Genomic DNA, 18,179 nt, shown 5'->3' with positions numbered 1-18,179 from the left:
ACATCCAGGTAGTGAATCTGATTTATTCAATGTACCACCTCCCGCCTCCATGTTTTCTTCCAGGCTTTTGTGCACGTTTCTCCTATCCCCTGCTATCTCCCATTTCTCCTGCAGCCCTCATCCACCCTGATCCCCAAAAGTGTGTTTCTAAAGTACAAATGGAAGCATCGCAGTGTCCTTAATACCTACTAGTTGAGGGCTGGAGCCTTTATCAGGATACAGGAAATCCTCATTGTCTGTCATTGTCCATGATTTCCCTACATTCTCTCCACAGAAAACCATTTGTTTTTCTATGAACTGAAATGCTGCTTTCTTACCCCTCTGCTATTTGGTGTACACTGTTCTCCATGTCTGGTTGCCCTACCTGCTTCCTAAGTACTATTTAGGACTGTGTTTTCTTCCTCTGTGAACCTTCTCTGACTTTCGGATCCCCCAAATGGAACTGTGCTATACGTTCTCTGTTCCCAAACACTGCAGTCACATCACTGTAAAGACTTCTGATAATTGTCTGTTGACCCACTCACCTTTACCTCCATTAGCCTATGAGAACCTTCTGGCCAGAGATTTTGTCTCATTCAATATCTTCGTAGCTAAAGTCTTTGGTTCAGTTACTGTCAGAACTTAAGAATTTTGCAGTAAATTTTAGATGGATGATGGGAAAAAATTGGATTAGAAATCCCAGGACATGCCTTGCTTTTCTGAAAAAGGCTACCTCTATTTATATATTTCCAACTGTTCATTTACTAAAACCTGATCAAGATAGCCTTGACATTACCCTTAGTTTGACCAAACTTGACAGGGTTCTTCCTGTCTTTAGGCTCCTAGCCTCCCTTTTCTTAAAGCATTTATTTGAAAACCTTAAAAGTGTAAATTATTTTTCTGTTCCTTTGAAACTTATGTAAATTTCTCCTAGTCACTTCTTAGTCTTCGAACCTAGGAAATATCCTTCTCAAGTAGTTGGGAACCATTTCTTTGACATGGAAACATCAAAGGAGATAGTGCCCTGACACCTCAGTCTACGTAGGATGGTAGGTCTCCAATTTCTTCAACTGATAATGGTTAGCAAACACACATGACTTAACTACTGAGAAAAATATTTGCAAACTCAGGAGTAACTCAATGTATTCTACACATCACATTGATCAATCTCACCCCTAACGTCCTCCACTGCTTTCTCACTAATTCAACCAATACTTAGAAATATTCCTGCCTTTTGTTTCCATGGAGTTAATTTCAGTGTCTATTGTAATAGTCTAGAATAAAGTCTTCCTTACTTGTGGAACTCAGTTTGGTGCCATTCTTGAAACAAACTCCTATCTAATTAATCACCTTTAGCTTAACCTTCTCTTTCTTTCCTTAAAAAAAATCTATACATTTACCTATTGACTTTTAAATATCTTTGGGTAATCTAGAATCTTCATACTATAATTACTTTCAGGATTTCCCTGCTTTTTCATCAACTTCTTCAAAATCTTTCCATTCCCAGTAAGTATATCTCTTATGGTCTCACTATATTATCTTCCTTCTCACCTTTGTTGTGTTACCTCAAGTCTCTATGTTTTCATTCCTTTGTGGAGCAACAAAATGAATTGGGCGAACCTGAGGTAAAAAAATGTGCTTTCCTCTCCCCAGCAGAATCCACCTTCCAACACCAGGTACTGATGTGGTCACTAACACAAACTTTACCTTTATTTTTAAGATGAATCCCATTTTAACAAAGTATAATAATTAAAATGATTTATTATAAATAAATAATGAAGATTAAGGGCTGAATCCAATCATAACTCTGCATTTCTGTGCTTCATTGAATTTAAGGTACTCCTGGTTGAAACTGCACATGTAGGCAGACAACTCTCTAATCACTACATCCATGACTTCCTTTCCTAATAAATTGGGTTGAGGATTTCACTTGGGGTTGGGCAGAAAAAAAGGGCATGTTTATACCCTGCAAAGTCTGACATCAGGCCCATGACTGGCATCCCTATTTAATGTCAATTATCATAGCACCTTTTTTTTTTTTTTTAAGAGAGGTAGAGGCGGAGAGTGGGAGAGGGAGAGAGAGAATGCCAAGCGGGCTCCTTGCTGCATATAGAGACTGATGTGGGGCTCAGTCTTATAACCCTGAGATCATAACCTGAACAAAAATCAAGAGTCTGATGCTTAACCAACTGAGCCTCCCAGGCACCCCTATCATGGCACATTTTTATGCAAGTTCTCTATGTGTGTAATATGTTACACATATAATATGTGCATGTATATATGCATATATGTTATGCATATAATAATAAGTTATGCATATGTGATTTGGAATAAAGATGTGAGATGTAATAACTTAACTTCATTTAGCTGAAAACAGTACTTCATTTTTATGTCCCTTCCTATTAACTATTTGTTTATCTGAAAGTCCCAGACTACCTGGCTTTGTTTATTTTCAGTGGCTAAAAAGTAAAATGACTCATGGTTTTAAAAGCATTATGGGAGGGCGCCTGGGTGGCTCAGTGGGTTAAGCCTCTGCCTTCGGCTCAGGTCATGATCTCAGGGTCCTGGGATTGAGCCCCGCATTGGGCTCTCTGCTCAGTGGGGAGCCTGCTTCCTCCCCTCTCTCTCTCTGCCTGCCTCTCTACATACTTGTGATCTGTCTGTCAAATAAATAAATAAAATCTTAAAAAAAAAAAGCATTATGGGAAATCCAGAAATTCAAATAATAACTTTACCTCTGGCATTATTTGAGATTAAACACAATTTTATTTGTCCTTATTTCCCCCAGATTTTTATTTTTATTTCATATTTTTATTCTTGAACAATTCTTTCTTGTGACTTCATTATTTTTTTGAGTTTGAACTTATCAACTGTTAATTTCATCTACAAATTTACTTTTTTAGTAATTAGAAGTCAAACAGCCTTGGTTCAAATTTTGGCTCTACCACTTATTAACTATGTACCCTGGAGTAAATTATTTAACTTGTTCCAAGACTCAGTTTCCTAAACTACAAAGTGGAAGCTAATAATAGTACTTATTTTATGGTACTATTATGCATATTAAATGATATTTTTTAAAAAATTAAGTGCCTAGCTCAGTGTCTGGTGCATAGTTGAAAAACACCATCTAGTATAACAATACCATGCTACTTTCATCACCTCCTGTCAGTGGAGGAGCTGACCGTCCCTCCCTCATCATTACAGGAATGGAGGTGCACCAGTGTGTTTCAGTCAACTTGAATTAATGTGCTTAATCATGTTTTCCTAATTCTGCTTATAAGTGTGCTCACAGAAAGGTATTAGTAAAAACCATTCCACTGGTATGATAGTATAAGCTTCTTCTTTTAGTAGTTGTACACTTTTCTTTTTGTTGAAGTGCTAAGATTGTGAGAAAATACAGAAAACTCAGGAAAAGCCAATTCATGTAATCATAACTGGTAAATGTTATAGTTCATATTTTGAAAATTATTTAGAGTTGTGTTATAAATACTTTTGGGCTTCAATGAAATTTTTAATTAAAAGTTATACTACAGAATATTGAGCTTACAGTGACATGAAGAAGTACTAAGACATGTGGCATCATTTAATCCTTCTTTAGTTCCCTTTCTCTGCATGGATTAAATCATTTGACTCTGAAAAACTCTGAGTTAAACAGCTGCACCCAATTACGTTCAGTCAATGTCTTCTAGACAAGAAGAAAAAAAGCTTGCTTCTGGAAGTGCTATGATGAGGTTACACTGAACTACATTACAGTATTAAATGAAAGTAATTATGCTTCTAAATGAAAGAAATTATATAGTAGGGTCATTTTGAAGAGTTATGAATACAATCAACAAAATAGTCACATTTATTATAATTATCAATTTAATTAATTTAACTCTCTCTCTCTCTTTTTTTTTTTTTTTTACAGATTTATTAATTTATTTTGGAGAGGAAGGGAGTGGTAGCAGGGCAGAGGGAAAGGGAGAGGAATCCTCAAGCAGACTCCCCACTGAGCATGGCCAACATGGGGCTCAACCCAAGGACCCTGAGATCATGACCTGAACTAAAATCAAGAGTTGGCCATGCAAAAGACTGAGCCAACCAGGAGCTCCAACTAATTTAACTTTAAAAACTTACGTAAATAGATAGTTCCATATCAAGTATTTCAATAGAATTCCATTTGTTCTATGATGAAATACAGCTCCTGTTTTGATCTCTCCAGGCTCATCTTCCATCACGCTAACGTGTCTTGTGGGTTCTATCCCAGTCAGTTCCTCATGGAACCTTGCAGGACTTTCTCTGAATGAGGGCTCTTGGAAAGCTTTCCCTTTAGTTTTACTCCTCTCCCACACCCCCCACCCCATCCCCAACCCCAGGTCTTGGTTTTAGACCTTTCTCTGAGAGAGTCTTACCTTTCCAATCAGTCCTCACAGTATCAGCCAAATAGTCTGCCAGCCATACTGCTGTGACTACATTATACCCCCAACTGACCCCCTGTAGTTCTCCAGATCAAGCATGGCTTTGTGTCTGTTTTATTTAAAGATATTCCACCAACTCTCCTCACTTGACGTACCTTGTCTAGCAAGTTCATTTGCCATGCTCTGGGGATAGTTGCAATAAGACTCGGCTCTGAAGACCTTATTGCCTAGAAGAGGATGACTGCACATTTCCAACGTTTTAGGCCTAGGTTAAAAGCCAGTTTCAAGGGACGCCTGGGTGGCTCAGTGGGTTAAGTCTCTGCCTTCGGCTCGGGTCATGATCTCAGGGTCCTGGGACCGAGCCCCACATTGGGCTCTCTGCTCAGTGGGGAGCCTGTTCCCCCTCTCTCTGCCTGCCTCTTTGCCTACTTGTGATCTCTCTCTCTCAAATAAATAAATAAAATCTAAAAACAAACAAACAAAAAAACCCCACCAATTTCAATTCATAAATTTTCTCATTTAAAGCAATTCTTACGACCTCTCCTGCACTCCTACATTTTGGGATCTCTTATATACTCACATAAATAAAAAGAAAGTAAGTATAGTCATTCTATAGATAGTTATTTAAAGATTACAATATGCAAGTAAGCCTACAGAGTAATGACAAAACTACAAATAAGGAAACCAATGTAAACAGATCTATATTTGGAGCTTAGAATGTTTCCAGGATTAAGAAGACCATAAGACTTAGAGATGCCATGTTTCTCTCATGAAATATGCACCAATAATCATAATGTAAAAATCTGGTTGCCAATAGAGACTGTGGATTGATGAGATGATTAGACATGGCACAGTTTACAAAAGGACACATTTTTGAAGGCAGTGAAATTTGAACAGAATTTGAGGGAATAAAAGCTGAATTGGAAATGAGGAAGAGATGCAGTAAAAAATGTAGGAGTTTGGTCTATGTGGGAAGGCTTTGAAGCAGAAACTAATTCAAAGAATTAATCATCACCATTAAACTTTTCCAAGATCTGCTCTGTCCTCTGATGACCCCATGTAGAAACACTGTAAATTTGGACCATAAACAAATAGGAGGCTGAGAGCTATAGGAGACTAAATCAAAATTTGCCCCTTTAATCTTCACGGTTGTAGTGGAATGTCTGCCAGCAAATCACAGGAAAATAACTTCAGAGAAAATGAAGTTTCAATGATGGGGAAAGTGTTAGCCTATTAATTGGTCTGCAGGCTATTTGCTTCCATATTGAAAGCCACAGACAAATTAGGAACTCCCAGCTTATTTTACTGACTGTTAACATTTATAAAATGTTGCTGAGGGCCTTTTTGGAGTTAATAGTAATCAGAAGAGATTTTTGTTTTTTGTTTTTTTAAATAAATGCACCCAATAAAGAGCACCATCAGTTCAACAATTGAGATAGAAAGTCTCTACTAAAATCAAATGGAAGTACATAATGATTAGTGAGTATCTGCAAGAAGAAAGCTTGAGAATTTTAGAAAAGATTCATATTGTATTGATAAAGAAGAAGTTGGTTGATCTTAGATGGGTCAAAATGGTATCTAGGAGCCAGTCAATATACGTTAAAATCAGAGGACAGTGAGAAGAGGCATTGGGAAAAGACGAAAAAATATCCTAGCTCAGATTTCCAAATGTGGCAGAGGTTTTCTAAATGTCAGCTGCCACCAGACAACTACTCAACTGGATCTACAAAGCAAGGTCTTAGAAATTTTCACTTAAAAATGATCCTTAAGCCGGGCAGTCCAAGACAGCAACATAAGAAGATCCTGAACCGACTTCCTCCTACAGATACCCTGAATCTACAGCTACATGTAGAAAAAATTCTGAGAATGACTTGAAAGCTAGTTAAACAGATGCTTCACATCAAGCAAAAAAAAGGGGGGGGGCACATCAAGGTAGGTAGGAGAGGTAGAGTCTCATAAAAAATTCCACCCAGCACAAGCAACCCACAATTAGGAGGGATCTCACAAATCTGAAACCTTTCCCTGAAGAGCAATGAGTTTGTACTCTACCTCAGATTCCCCAACTATTAAATCTTGTACCTCTACATCAGATATCCCAACCCCTAAGCCAGACCCTGAAACTTTTGGCTTTGAAAACCAGTAGGGCTTTGTGTCCATGAGACCTGAGGCTGCCAAGAACTTCAAGATTGCTACTGAAGGGCTTCAGGAAGACTCAATTGCCCTAGAGCCCAGTGCAGAAGCTGCAGTTTGGAAAGCACCCAGCCTATACACAAAGGAGATTCACTTACTAATCCTAAAGCATCTACTGGAGGAGCAGGGGCCTGATGGGATTCTCTCCAGAGATGAGAGATCTGGCGGCACCATTTTGTGCTCTCCCTCTGCCTTACGAAAGCTGGGAGCAAGTGTCCTGTATTCTTGCTCTGCGTTTTAAAGCTGGCCAGGTATACACTGTCTATAGGAGACCCAGTCAGATGTGAGGACAAGCACTGACTAAAAACGAAGGGATGGAAAAAGATGTTCCATGTAAATAAAAGCCAAAGGAAAGCTGGGGGAGCTATACTTACATCAGACAAAATAAACTTTGAAACAAAGACTGTACAGAAAACAAAAAGAGCATTACATAATGATAAAGTTGTCAGTCCAACAAGAAGATAAAAAATTCATAAATATCTCTGCACTGGACATAGGAGCACCTAATATATAAAACAATATTCACAGACCTAAAGGAAAAGACACACAGCAATACAAAAATTACAGGGGATCTTAATATCCCACTTACATCAATAGATAAATCATCCACACAAAATAATCAATAAGGAAACATTGGCCTTAAATGACACATCAGACCAGATGGACTTAATATATACAGAACTATCCATCCCAAACCAGCAGAATACACATTCTTCTCATGTGCACGTAGAACATCCTCAAGGATAGATGGTATGTTAGAACACAAAACAAGTCTTTTTTTTTTAAGATTTTATTTATTTATTTGACAGAGATCATGAGTAGGCAGAGAGGCAGGCAGAGAGAGTAAGGGAGGCAGGCTCCCTGCTGAGCAGAGGGCCGAATGTGGGGCTCGATCCCAGAACCCTGGGATCATGACCTGAGCAGAAGGCAGAGGCTTTAACCCACCCAGGTGCCCCCAGACATCATTTCTGAGTACAATCATATGAAACTGAAATCAACTACAAGAAAAAAACCTGAAAAAATCACAAATAGATGGAAATTAAATAACATCTTACTGATCAAACAGTGGTTCCATTAAGAAATCAAATGAGAAATCAAAAAATATCATGAGACAATGAAGTGAAAAAATAAGATACCAAAATTTAAGGGATGCAGCAAAAGCAGTTCTGAAAGGGAAATTCGCAGAAATAAAGTCTACCCCAAGAAAGAAGAAAAATATCAATCTAACTCCACACCTCAAGCAACTATAGAAAGAACAAATGAAGCACAATGTTTGTAGAAGAGAGGAAACAACGAAGATAAGAGGAAATAAATGAAATAGGGACAAAAAAGACAACAGAACAAAATGAATGGAACTAGGAGCTGGTTCTTTGACAAGTACAGAACGGACATATCTTTAGCTAGAATGACCAAGAGAAAAAGATCAAATAAGAAATGAAAGAGGTGCTTCAACTGACAATACAGAATTACCCAGGATCCTGAGAGACTGTTAAGAATGATTATGTGCCAACCAACTGAACAACCTAGAAGAAATGGGCACGTTCTTCAACATATACAATCTTCCAAGACTGAACTGTGAAGAAATAGGAAATATATGAATAGACTTTAAGGAGATTGAATCAGTCATCAAAACCTCCCTACAAGAAAAAGTCCAGGACCAGATGCTTCGCTGCATTCTGTCAAACATTTTAAAAAGTAATACCAATCCTTTTCAAACCCTTCCACAAAAATGAAAAACAGGGAATGTCTCCAAACTCATTTTATGAGGCCAGCATTACTGACACCAAAACCAAACAAGGATACCACACACATAAAAGGAAATAACAGGCCAATTTCCCTGATGAACATAGATGCAAAAATTCTCAACAAAATATAAGTAAACCAAAATCAGCAATACATTAAAAAGATCATGCACTATGATCCTGAGGAATTTATTCCGGTGATGAAAGGAAGCTTCAATACCTGTAATTAAGTCTACAAGACATAGAATAATAATAAAATGAAGGGGGAAAAAATCACAAGATCATCTCAAAAGATGTAGGATCAGCATCTGACAAAATTCAAAATCCATTAATGATAAAAACTCTCAACAAATTGGGTATAGAGGGAACAAACATCAGCATAATAAAGGTCATATATGACAAGCCCACATCTAACATCGTACTTAATGATGAAAAGCTAAAATCCTTTCCTCTAGGATCAGGGACCAAAGATGCCACCTTGCCACTTGCATTCAACACAGTATTGGAAGCCCTAGCCAGACCAATAAGATAGTAAGAATAAATAATAAGCATCAAAATTGGAAAGGAAGAAGTGAAAGTGTCAGTATTCATGGATGACATGATTTTACATATGGAAAATTCTTAAAGGGTTCGCCAAAAAACTGTTAGAGCTAATAAAAAAATTCAGTAGTTGCAGGATACAAAATCAAGACACAAAAATCTGTTGCATTTCTTCTACACATCAGCAAAAAACTGTCAGAAACAGAAATTTAAAAAACAATCCCAATTTTAATTACATCAAAAAGAATAAAATATCTAGGAATAAATTTAACCAAAGAGATGAAAGACCTATACTCTGAAAACTGTAAGACATTCATGGAAGAAACTGAAAGAGACACAAATAAATAAAAGATGTTCCATGCTTATGGAATAGAAGAATGAATATTGTTAAAATGTGCATATAAGCTGAAGCAATCTACAGATTTAACACAATCCTGATCAAAATTTCAAAGGCATTTTCCACAGAAATAGAACTAACAATCCTAAAATGTGTATGGAACCACAGAGGGCCATGAATAGCTAAAGCAATCTTGAGAATAAAGTTGGAGGTATGGGCCCCCCTGGTTGCAAACTGTATCCAGAGCTAAAATAATCAAAACAATATGGTATTGGTATAAAAACAGCACATAGATCAATGGAAGAGAACAGAGACCCCTGAAATAGACTCACACATATATGGTCAATTCATTTACAACAAAATGGGGAAGGAAAGTTTTTTTCAATCTTATTGGGAAAACTGGATTGGCACATATGAAAGAATGACATTAGACTACTTTCTTATATCCTATACAAACATTGACTCAAAATAGATTAAAAACTTCAGTGTAAGATCTGAAACCATAAAACTCCTAGGAGAAAACATAATCAGTCAGCTTCTTGATAGTGTTCTTGACCATAATTTTTTGGATAGGACTTCATTTTCCAAAGAAGAGAGATGGCTAACAGATGCATGAAAAGATGCTCAACATCACTCATCATCAGGGAAATACAATTCAAAACCACAAATAAATTATCTCCTTGCATCACTCAGAATGGCTAAAATCTTAAAGACAAGAAATAACAAGTGTAGAGAAAAAGGAACCCTCGTGCACTGTTGTGGTGAATATAAATTGGTATAGCCACTGTGAAAACAGCATGGAGATTCCTCAAAAAATAAAAAAAATAGGACCTCTATATGATGCAGTAGTTCCACTACTGGGTATTTAACCAAAACAAGAATAATAATTCGAAAAGACATATGCACGCTTATGTTCACTGGAGCATTATATGCAATAGCCAAGACATGGAAACAACCTAAGAGTTCACTGACAGATGAAAGGGTAAAGAAGATGCGGTACATGAAACAATGGAAATATTAGTCAGTGACCAGATAGTAAGATCGTGTCATATGCAACAACATGGGTAGACCTTGAGGACATTATACTAAATTACATTAGTCAGACAGAGAAAGACAGATACCGTATGATTTCACTTACATGTAGACTCTAAAAATAGAATAAATACATTTTAAAAAGCCCCCACAAAAAACCAAAAAACCAATACAGAGAACAGATTGGTGGCTGCCAGAGAAGAGGGGTTTGGGGTGGGCAAAATGGGCAAAAGGGGTCCAGATGTATAAATTTCTAGTTAGAAAATAAGTAAGTCATGGGAATATAATTATAGCAGGATTCAAATTAATAATATTGTATTGTATATTTGAAAGCTGCTAAGAGCATAAGTCTTAAAAGTTCTCATGACAAGAAAAAGATTTTTAACTATGTATAAGTTGAATGGCATCTAGACTTATTGTTCTGTTTCACAGTGTTACAAATATCCCAACATTATGTTGTATAATGGAAACTAATGTGTTACATGTCAACTATTTCCTTAGTTACGAAAAAAACCTCTAAACACCCCCATCACATATTCTAACACCTCCATCATGTCACATAATTATCATATCTCTCTCTCTCTTTTTTTTGGTGAGAACATGTAAGATCTACTCTCTCAGCAATTCACACAGATAGACTATTTGTAATCATAATGGTTATGATTATAGAACTTAATCACCTTCACACTGGAAGTTCAGACCTTTTGTCTAATAACTCTCTATTTCCGCCACCCCCAGTTTCTAGTAACCACCGTTCTGTTCTCTGTTTCTACAAGTTCAGCTTCTTTAGATTCCGCATGTAAGTGAGATCATACAGCTTTTGTCTTTCTCTGTCTTACTTCACTTAAGATAACACCAGGGGGTAATTACATTGCAATATGTAAGTGAATCACATAAATACCTTATATACCTTAAAGTTACAAAATGCTATATGTCAATTATATATGGACATATATATTTGGGGGAAAAAGATCCCCAAATGATTCTGACACATCCAGTGTGCAGGAGGTTTTCTCTCTACTTATTTCTGATTAAATTCCAAAATGTTGGAAGAAAGAGTTAATGGAACCAAATTCTCATAGTCTTATTTGCGACTAGAATTTATATGCACATATTTAATTAAAAAAGAAAAATTTTGGCCCATTGTACCATCTTGATTTATCTCAAAACACTTTTTGTTGTTCATCTTGAGCCTTAGTTGAAGCAATGATTTAGGTGTTTTAAGGAGAGATAAGTAAATCAGAGTGGGAGCATTTATACTTCATAGTCTTCTATGAACAAAACAGTGAAGTTTTATAGTAGTGGTTTCCTAAGAGGGACTTTTGGGGGTAATATCTTCTAGTTAATAATGTTCTTTGATGAGTGTTAGGAGGATTATTTAATCATGAATCAATAAAATACAACTGCTGTGTGAAGAACACACACACACACAAATCGGTATATACATAAATATAATTTGATACAAAATGTAAAAGCAAGAATAGGTATACATTAGTGGGAATGTTGCTCTTATAGGAGAGAGTAAATATTTTCTAAAATTAGAAAGTAACTAAATTAGGCTAAAGATATACAATTTTCTCATGTAACTATGGTGTTCCTGTTCAGTTGACATGTGTTAGCTTGAACAGATAATGGCCCACTGATTTTTAAAGACTGGTCAAGGCATCTGTTCAGATGGGTGGGTCAGGTCTTGTACCTTGTGCTTGGAGTGTATGTTAAATATTATAAATAAAATCCCTGGGTACAATCAATGGCTAATTTACAAGTCCTGTCCTCTTAATTTTCAGTGTTCTCATTGTAACTTAGAAGAAGACAGTAAAACAAATAACCTCTCCCCATATTTGAGCTCAAGAGTCTTAAACTTCTTCCCAGTCTAAAACTACCTACAAGTGCACCTCAGGTAAGCTGACCTAATATATTTCTTTGATGGTCCTTTTTGTTTAAAAATCTATAATAATTCCACACTGATTGTTATATCCTGGATTTAAAAAAAAAAAAGGAAACATCTGTAAGTACCTACTGTGTACCAAGCAAATGATTATCATAGCAAGTAAAGAGGTGAATATTTTTTTGAAATCATATTTGCAGCATCTGAAATAGAGAATCAAATGGCTCTCTGTCCCTTCTTGCTCCAAGTCATCTGCTTCTTAGTGGCAGAAGCAGGATTTCAAGCCCATTTTCCTAGACTTCAAAGCTCATGTTCTCTCCATCATAACATGATGTATTTCAGGCACAAGCATCTAGCAGGTACTTGATTAAAAACCGGTAAAATAAGTAAGCTTGCATTTTACCTACATCTACGTTTTCCAAAGGTTTCCACAACACACTTTTTTTGGGGGGGGGCGGTCTTTTAGAACATAATCTACTCTTAAAGCATACCAGTTGTGTGTAGCAATCTGCAAGTTATCAATAGTATATATTTGGGAAAGGGAATAACAGTAGAGAGAAAACTTTTCAGAAATGGATATTTAATTTCTTCGGGGCTTTCTTCTTCTACATAGTGTAATTGTTTCTGTCATTTCAGCAATGCATTTATGAGCGACTTGACCTTTGATACATTTTTCAAGTTTGTAGCTTGATAAACTGCCAGAAACATACATTCAGGAAGAGAGTTAAAAAAATAAAATAAAACAACCAAGATAACTCTGGCTTACAAAACAATGCTTTTTCAGATGAAATTTCATTGGATGTTATTTTTGACTCTGAATTCATTTTGATTTCTTTTGAACACCCTCCATGTGTATGCTGCTTTACCTTGTACCTCCATAATCTGTGGTTCAGAACATATACTAGGCAATAACTAGGTAAGTAAGCTTCAGGTAGGTATTGGCCCTAAACACTCATAAAAATAAATGTTAAATATAGCAACTGAAAAATCAAGAGAAGAAAGAAAAGAAATAAATAGCACTTATACATGTGAACTCTTTTCTAGAAATCAGCTTGTGGACTAGGGAAACCATGATCACAATCACTTACAAACCAGCAGCTCTTTTGGTCCCCAGTTCTCCAGGAGCTGTTAAACAGTATCAATGAAGACAGCATAAAAATCAGTTTGAATCCTACCTATTGTGGAACTGTATCTTCTCCCATTGTATGACAAGATAATGCTCTCTAGAAGCCATTAAAAAAATATCAAAACCGTTATTGAATTAGAGAAATCTTAAAAAGTGCTTGGCTTATGTGTACATTCGAAAGACGGAATGGAGGCTGCCTATTTGATCAAACAAGGAGAAGAGATGCAGGCAGAATGAATTCCATGGCTAATGTGCTAAGACTTTTGAAGTCTCTACCCTGAGGGTACGAATAATAAGCTACTGTGCTTGGGTTTGGATGGACTTACAAAGCCAGGGGGAAATGGATGAGATGAAATAGACAGAATCAAAATAATAGAGGATTTGGGGAGTTCAGATTTTCAGACAGGGTAAGTTACTGGAAAATCAGTGCAAAGAATAACAAAAGACACCCAAACAGGAGCATCTTGTCAGCGATTCTTCTAAGATCATAAATTTTTCAAGTGATAAAATTCTACAATGAGTCAGAAGTATAAAGAAATGCTATGCTCTTATGTGAATATCACACTTTTGATTTTCAGTCTAAAAAACATGGACATAAAATCACAATCTGGAACTCATAATTGCTGACATTTAAGAGCATCGCTATGTTTTTTAGGCACTGCTTTACAGGTTTTAACTGATCTGATTCTCCAGCAATCCTATGAGGTAGATGTGATTACTATACCCACATTCCAGAGAAGGCAACTAAGGCACGGAAGTTGAGTAATGTGGCAAAGGTTACACTGTGCTGCCTTTCTTACTAGTGGGAGTGACCTGACTGATTTAACTACTCTTTTGTGTGATTCTCCAGTGGAACACTGTTCTGTGCGTATTATCAGAGCAATGTGGAAAGCACAGCTGTGGGGGAGATCTGGTCGAAAGATAAGGAAATGAGTCCCACAGAAAAGACAAGACTCACTCAAGTCAACTGTAAGCTAACGATAGAGCTGGGTTTCTAGGATTCATCCAGGGACCGATGGAGCTGCTGTCTAGGGATGCAAAATCTGTTATTTTCTTGTGCATAAGGCTATTAGAAAGATATTCCCTCACAGCATTGTGCTCGATTATCTGATGCAACAAGAAAACTCAAATAAATGACATGCTTCTTCCAAGGGCCAGATACCTGTGCTAGGTCAACTGCTTATAATGGCCTTGAGAATTGAGAAGCACAGAATTTTATCTTATTTTTACAAGTAGAGAACAGTATGGGTCAAATATAAAAGCAGAAAATCTCACTAAAATATGCAACAAATTACAAACATATAATGGAATTTTTCGTGAAAACAACACAAAACCAAGAAATTCAGCCAGTCAAGAGCTAAACTGAAGTCAACAATTTGGGGGTGGAAAAGATACAATGTTATAGGCCTTGTAACAATCCTTGAAATTGATGAAAATAAAGGGACTGAAGCTACAATTGTGAGACTTAGTGACAGAAGACAGCAGAGGGGCCATGAATCCAGAAATTAAGCATCCAAAATAAATAAATTTTTAAAAGATTTTATTTATTTATTTATTTACAGGCAGAGAGCACAAGGAGGCAGAGAGGCAGGCAGAAAGAAAGAGAGAGAAGCAGGCTCCCTGCTGAGCAGAGAACCCGATGGGGGACTCGATCCCAGGACCCCAAGATCATGACCTGAGCCGAAGGCAGTGGCTTAACCCACTGAGCCACCCAGGCACCCCAAAATAAATAATTTTTTAAAAATATATTTTTTTATTTATTTGACCGAGAGAGAAAGAGCACAAGTAAGCAGAGCGGCAGGCAGAGAGAGAGAGAGAAGCAGGCTCTCTTCTGAGCAGGGAGCCCAATGAAGGGCTCCATCCCAGGACCCTAGAATCATGACCTGAGCCGAAGGCAAGATCCTCAAAATAACTGAGCCACCCAGGTGTCCCCCAAAATAAATAATTTTAAGGTGTACATATCTGCTGAGATAGCCAAGAGGATTCAGTATATCTCCTCAATTTAAAAATAATAGTATTGAGGGACACCTGCGGGGCTCAGTCAGTTAAGCATCTGGTCATGATCCCAGGGTCCTGGATCAAGTCTGGCACAGGGCTCCTTGCTCAGCGGGGAGGCTGTTCCTCCCTCCCTCACTTCCTTCCTCCCTCCCCTGCTTGAGCACTCCCTCTCTCTCTGACAAATAAGTAAATGAAATCTTAAAAAAAAAAAAAATTAAATTAATGGTATTGTTAACAAATCACCCCATTCCATTCATCAGGAGACATTAGAAAGAAGGTGGTTCCCAAGAATGCAGTTCAGACAAATTCTGTGCCCAATCCAGCATTGTTTCAAAATTAACAGCATCCTTTTGGTAAATGCATCTTTGTAGTGTTATGTGCTTTCAATAATTTCTAATACGTACTCGCATCTTCTACTCAGAAAATGTTTACCTTTGTTTTATGTGGGAGGCCAAGAGTCAGACTGTCACAGATGCAGGTATGTTTCCGAACTCCTGACTGGGGGCCCCCCAGGCTCATTCGGTTCAATGGGCAGCTAAGTGGATTTGATGGGCATATAATTGCTTAGGAAAAGTCTTGAATTTATGAAGCTTTAGAGGATAACAAAATTCAATTATGCTTTGAAAGGAAGTAGAATTGAGTATCTTTAATACCAGAGGATTAAAATACTTTGGTAAAAGAGAATAATAATTAAAATTCTGGGGCTTATTTCATCAGTTATCCTAATTCTTCTCTTAAATTGTCTTACAAATAAATGGTCACTAATTCCAAAAACCCATTTCTAATATTTGATATGAGAGTCTAATTTCCTTTTGCCTTTTCAATTTAAAGTAGCAATGATTTAAGTATTCAAAAGAACTCAGCTACAATTTGCATTTTTGGAAACTAACATTACATTGTAAAAGAAATTTTTTCTTTTCTTTCTTTCTTTCTTTTTTTTTTTTTTCCAATTCAAAAGAGTTGAGTAGAAGACCTACAGGGTAGAAAGCAAAGTTTTCCTCGCACTTGAGTTGGAATAAGAAGCTCTGCCATGTATAGAAGTCTCAAAATTAAAAGTGGGTAATCTGAACATACATTTATTGCAAAAAATTAAATACACTAGATAATTTATAAAATAAAAAGGCTTAATGTCTGACTCTTGGTTTGGGCTCAGATCATGATCTCTTGGTCCTGAGACTGGGCCCCTCATAGGGCTCTGCACTCAGCCAGTGGGGAACCGGCTTGCTCCTCTCCCTCTGTTCCTTCCCCTGCTTACTCACTCTCTCTCTCATAAATAAGTAAAATCTAAAAAAATAATTAAAAAAATAGAAAGACTTAAGATTCAGAAAGAATTGTCTTTTCCCATCAGATTTTAAAAACCAGGAATTGGGTTATGGAAAGTTTTGCATGTTAAAAGTGAAGTATTGGACACCTGGGTGGCTCAGCCCTTAAGCGTCTGCCTTCGCCTCAGCTCATGATCCCAGAATCCTGGGACTGAGCCCCGAATTGGGCTCTCTGCTGAGTGGGAAGCCTGCTTCTCTCTCTCCCACTCTCCCTGCTTGTGTTTTCTCTCTTGCTGTGTCTCTCCATCAAATAAATAAAAATAAAAAGCTTAAAAAAAAAAGTGAAGTAAGGATTCAGAATAATTAGGAAATCAAGCATGCTAAATGAATGCCATTTTTTTGTGCAATTATTGCATTAATAGCACGTGCATTTCAGCTTCAGTGTCGTCTATCTGTGGGACTTATGATCTAGTTTCTTCTCCTTTGGTAGTGACTTGGCTTGATGAAATTCTAGAATTACAGGACAGAGAATCTAAGTGTGCTTTACAAAAAGTACCTGTTTTTAAAAGTACCTCTGAAACAAACTAAATAAAATTTTATGAGAACAGTACAGACCTAAGAAGGTCCTGGAGTGAAGGCACAGTTCCTGAAGCAGGACTGAAGCAGAGATAGCAGTATGTAAAAATAATTTAACTTCCCCAAGAGGCACTATAAAATCCAAATGTTTCGATGTTTTGATTTAAAAAAAAAAAAAGTTTTTCTATGAACTAGTTATTTTCTTAGCACAGAGAATGCACATTCCTACTAATTATAAGGACTCTGCTTGATTTATGTGGTTATAAATTGCATTTGGCTCATTTGTATCCTGATTATGTCATTACAGATTTGGCTCCTTTCTAGGTTCCAGCTTCTACTGTTGCTCTTCTCCACTCAGCAGCTGGAACGATCCTTTTAAAACATAATTCAGATTACATCATTCCTCTACTGAAATCTTCCAGTGGCTTCCCATTAACATGGAACTCTTCCCCAACTCCCAAAAGACCCCCCATGATCTCGTTCTTGGCTCCCACCATGCTTCCTCTGCCGGCTCTCTCTGCTTCAGCCATATTGGCCTTTGTGATCCATACTCCTGCAACACTCTCTCCTGGCCGGGCCCTTCCTCTGAATACAATACTTTTCTCTCGGATACTTTCTTTGCTCCTTCATGACAAGTCTCTGACCCTTCCCTGAGAAAGGCCTTACCTGACCATTCTGACAAAAATACTCTTCTCCCCATGCACAGCTCTCCATCACTACACCTTCTTTGTTCTTTGTTCTTTGTTTTGTTTTCAGACTTTTTTTATGGTTGTTAGCATACCTTGATGCATTATATCTTTTGTTTATGTTCTGTCTCTCTCCTTTAGAATGCAATGCTACCAAGTCAGGGATATTATCTGTTTCCCCTCTCACTGCTGTATCCCCAAGGATCAAAAAAGGATTGGGCACAAAGTACAAGCTTATTAAGTATTTTCTGAGTACACATATGCACCTAGACACAAGGCAGTTATAATAAAGAATAAAAAGACAACCTAATTAAAAAATTTTAAAAATTTAAATTTTAATAACTAAAAATTTATTTTACAAAAAAAGATGCAAATAGACAAGAGGACAAAGATGACGATGGGGAGGGGGAGGAGAAGCCAGGG

At 37.1% G+C, this 18,179-nt stretch overlaps 1 protein-coding gene across 1 annotated transcript in view; it reads right to left on the bottom strand.

The window, feature by feature from the left end:
- Positions 1–18,179, bottom strand: part of THSD7A (thrombospondin type 1 domain containing 7A) — a 453,551-nt gene that overhangs the window by 107,152 nt on the left and 328,220 nt on the right. The window lies entirely within an intron of this gene.

Source organism: Mustela nivalis (assembly GCF_964662115.1).
Source record: "Mustela nivalis genome assembly, chromosome: 12".
NCBI classification, from domain to species: Eukaryota; Metazoa; Chordata; class Mammalia; order Carnivora; family Mustelidae; genus Mustela; species Mustela nivalis.
The sequence above is the reverse complement of the archived record's forward strand: the minus strand, read 5'-3'. Positions and strand labels throughout refer to the sequence as shown.